Raw genomic sequence first — 4056 nt, forward strand, 5'->3', positions numbered from 1 at the left:
AATACTCCAGCATTTTTAATGTTAACTCTGTGGTCTGTTACAGTAGATGGTCATTTCTCTGGACTTAAAACAGACAACCTGCTGACATGGATCATAATAGAAGCTAATGAGCAATTGCTTTGGCATCTGCTCATTGGCTAGAGATACACAATGATATGAGAATCATTTTAGTATCAGCAGATAATTGCTCTGAAAAACATATGCATTGGACAAATTTGATGGATATTACGAAGCTATAATTGATTATTGGACTTCAGTAGAGCATAATAAAGGTGCCTGATGCCGGCATGCTATGCTAAAATATCTGCACTTTATTTGCTTTACTGCATTTGTGACTCTCTACAAACGAATATTATATTCCTCTGTAATGCTAGTTCAATGGATCTAATCCTACTTTCTGTATTGTCTAAATCTTAGCAGATCCAGACAGTGGAAAATATTGTAAATCTATGTCTATATTAGCTTCTATTATAATGCAACTAATTTTATATTCTTCTCAGGGCAGGGAATGTGTCAAAATTGTTATCCATGGTAACTGACTATGCTACAGATGCAGCAGATGGAGATTAGGTTAAACAACTCATCCTTTAGAGTGTTGGAGCAGGGCAACCACTGTGGACTCATATAAATGATATTGGACTAAAAAGAGCACCTTAATTGAAGTGCAAGACACCAAAATAACGTTTTCCTAACTGATCCCATGTTAAGTAGCACAGCGATAGGTAATTCCAGCACTGCATGGCTGTAGTAGTGCCCAGTTTAGTGTTTCTGCTACTCTAACCACTGAACTCTTCAACCCTCGGCTCATCAATGGGTCGCCGTTGGACCAATCAGGGAGGGGCTTTAGACCAATCAAGGACAGCCCTCCGAAGCAGGTGGACCCCTCCAGTCCCTTTTGTGTCATTTTTTTTTTTTTCTTTCTTCATTTGTGGCATCAATCATTTTATATATATATATATATATATATATATATATATATATATAAAAACATGGATATCAAGACTATAAAGCAAGCTTTACTCTAATAAGCTCGAACATGGTGGTGGTAGTGCCAGCTTCGCTTTTCATTGGGTTGATTTCTTTTTCCATCTTTAAAAAATAAGCTGCTGGACTCACATGATTGGCTGTTTGTTCTAAACATCACACTTGCCTGTGCATGAGGAATAATCCTGGCTGGAGCATTTGGACCTGGTTTAAAAGAGGCAGCTGCTGACCAGCATCGCAAACTAACCTAACCACGATTCCATGTGCTTGGTCTAAGCTGGACGTCCTTCGTGAGAGACACCAGGCCATGCGTTTCGCTACATTTCTCATCAGAAATACTCACGTGAGATCTGTGACCATTCAGGAGTGTGAGATGATGTATTGTTTTCATATCCTTCACCCTTTAAAAGCAGAAATCCTGATCAGATCGTCCGTCTGCGATGCTCCAAAAAAGAGGCGTCAGGGAGTCACGGGATCATTTTGGTTTTGCGGTTATGAGAAATCTGCATTTCCTGCTATTTTATTGCGACTTCTATTGTAAATATTTATCTTCTATCATTGCAGTATGTTTATTAAACTTGCATCAAAAATAAAAATAAAAAAATGTTTATACTCTGCTTCAGCGTTTCGTATGTTTTAAAATGCTTGATTTATACGTTTGCTAGGGGTTTATAGGGTTTTGGAAGTGCTTTTAAGATTAAGAGACCCTTATTAGTCCCACAACGGGGAAATTTCACTTTCACATTTAACCCATCCATGCAGTGAAACACCACATACACACTAGTGAGACACACACACTAGGGGGCAGTGAGCACACTTGCCCGGAGCGGTGGGCAGCCCTATCCGCAGCGAATGGGGAGCAGTTGGGGGTTAGGTGCTTTGCTCAAGGGCACTTCAGTCGCGTGTTGTCGGCTCAGGCGATCTAACTGGCGACCTTCCATTCAGAGGGCTGGGATAAACCTCAAACTTAAACCTTAATACTAGAGAACTTAATGCAGTTTTTCAGCTCTAACAAACCTGTCTTTAATAATGAGAGCTTTGATGACTCTGCCCTCTAGGCCTGTTCTTCTCACATTAGTACTAAAGACTGTGTTTTTTTTTGTTTGTTTGTTTGTTTGTTTTGCAGCACTGTTCGACTCCTCTTCATGGTTCTCTTGTTTGACTGTGTGTCATAAACATCGCACTCATGGATTTTGGTCTTTGCACTAGGCAGAAGCAGACAGGTGCCTAAGGGCCCCATGAAAATACGTGGTGATGCAGTGGGTAGCGCTGTCGCCTCACAGCAAGAAGGGCCTGGGTTTGTTTCCCCAACTGGGCTACCAGGGTCCTTTCTGTGTGGAGTTTGTTCTCCCCGTGTCTGCGTGGGTTTTCACCCACAGTCCAAAGACAAGGCCAATAGGTCATGCTAAATTGCCCCTAGTGGTGAGTGCGTGTGTGAATGTATGTGTCTGTGGGTCTGCCCTGTGTCGGACTGGCGACCTGTCCAGGGTGCTCCTGTCTTCCACCCAATGACCACTGGAATAGGCTCCTGCTCCCCCTGCGACCCAGGAGTATAAGCGGTGTAGATAGTGTGTGTGTGGGTGTGTGTGGGTGTATGTGTGTGTGTGTGTGTGTGTGTGTATGTGTGTGTGTGTGTGTGGGTGTGTGTGTGTGTGTGTGTGTGTGGGTGTGTGTGTGTGTGTGTGAGATTGTAGGTATTATTGTTGGTCATTTCAATACAGCACCAGGGTTATAATGGACTATTGAGTGTTATGTGATGACACAGCTGCGTAAAGACAGGTCGGTATGGAAAAGGCTATTAAGTGATGATCTACGTTATGGAGAGGAGGTGTTTGAGTGTTCAGAGGGAAGATTAAATCCAAGTGCAGCAGAGAAGCACAGAGTCGGAACAGAGCGCAGCACAGGCTCGTGTTAATGCTACACTTAAAAATGATGGTTCTTCAAAGGTTCGTTAGTAAATAAAATGGTTCTATGTAGAACCATGAACACGCAAGGAACCCTTTGCATTAGTAAAGGGTTCTTTGCACTGTGAAAGCGTTCTTCAGAATGTGCTGTAGATGGTTCTGTGTAGAACCTTTTTGAAAAGGGTTGTGTATAGCACCAAAAGGGTTCTTCTATTGTTATGATGTCAAGCTTGTAACAATTAAGAACTATTTTCAGAAAGGTTCTGTATAGAACCATCTACAGCACATTCTCCATCAATCTGAAGAATGGTGCAAAGAACCATTTAAACAATCCTTGAGTGTTCATGGTCCTACATGTGTTTCTCCCTATCCTGCTCTAGGAGCTCGTCAGCACCTGCACTCAACCAACGATGGAGTCGGTGTTCCTACCTGACTTCTTTCTTTTCCCAGGTCCTGTTTCAGATGTCCACAGTGCCTCTGGTGCTTCAGGTGGTTTGGCCAGACTGGCTTTTGTGCCATCCGCCTCTCACTGTCCTTGTGGAGATCCTCCGACGCACATCCTGGACGATAGCCCCCAAAATGTACCATTTTCTTTTCTAAAGAACCCTTGAAGAACCATCTTTTTCAGGTGTGTAGTGTTCATGTTAGTGTGGGTAACCCCAGCACTGGGCAATTACTCAAAAAAGGTACAATTACAAGTTACTAATTACTCTCAAACTGTAAAGATTAAATATTACATCTTAGAAAAGTCATCTCACTACTCATTGCTTCATTTCTTACTAATTATCTTACTATACTGGCAGCATATTGTCAATACAGTGAGATTGTTTCACGTAATAAAAATGCTTAAGTAAAAAATGTTTATGTAGTTAAAGAATCTCATTCTTACACATCTCAGAATGAGAGATAATCGATACATAGACTAGATTTAATATTACTGCATTATTTCAGGATCTGTTTTGCAGTGTAGACGGATTCTCCACTCAGGAGATCAGAACCTCAACTCATTTGAAAATGGCTTGGATTGATTGATGGAGTTGATTCATTAGCTCTGATGATCGCAAGAGACTGAAGGCTTCGCTCGGTTTGTGTCGGGCATTTTGTACTTTATTTAATGGAATGAAAAAAACTTTTTTGTTTTATTTTGATTATTCCTTTTTTGCAGTGC

This window comes from Colossoma macropomum, unplaced genomic scaffold, assembly GCF_904425465.1.
Source record: "Colossoma macropomum unplaced genomic scaffold, Colossoma_macropomum, whole genome shotgun sequence".
NCBI lineage: Eukaryota > Metazoa > Chordata > Actinopteri > Characiformes > Serrasalmidae > Colossoma > Colossoma macropomum.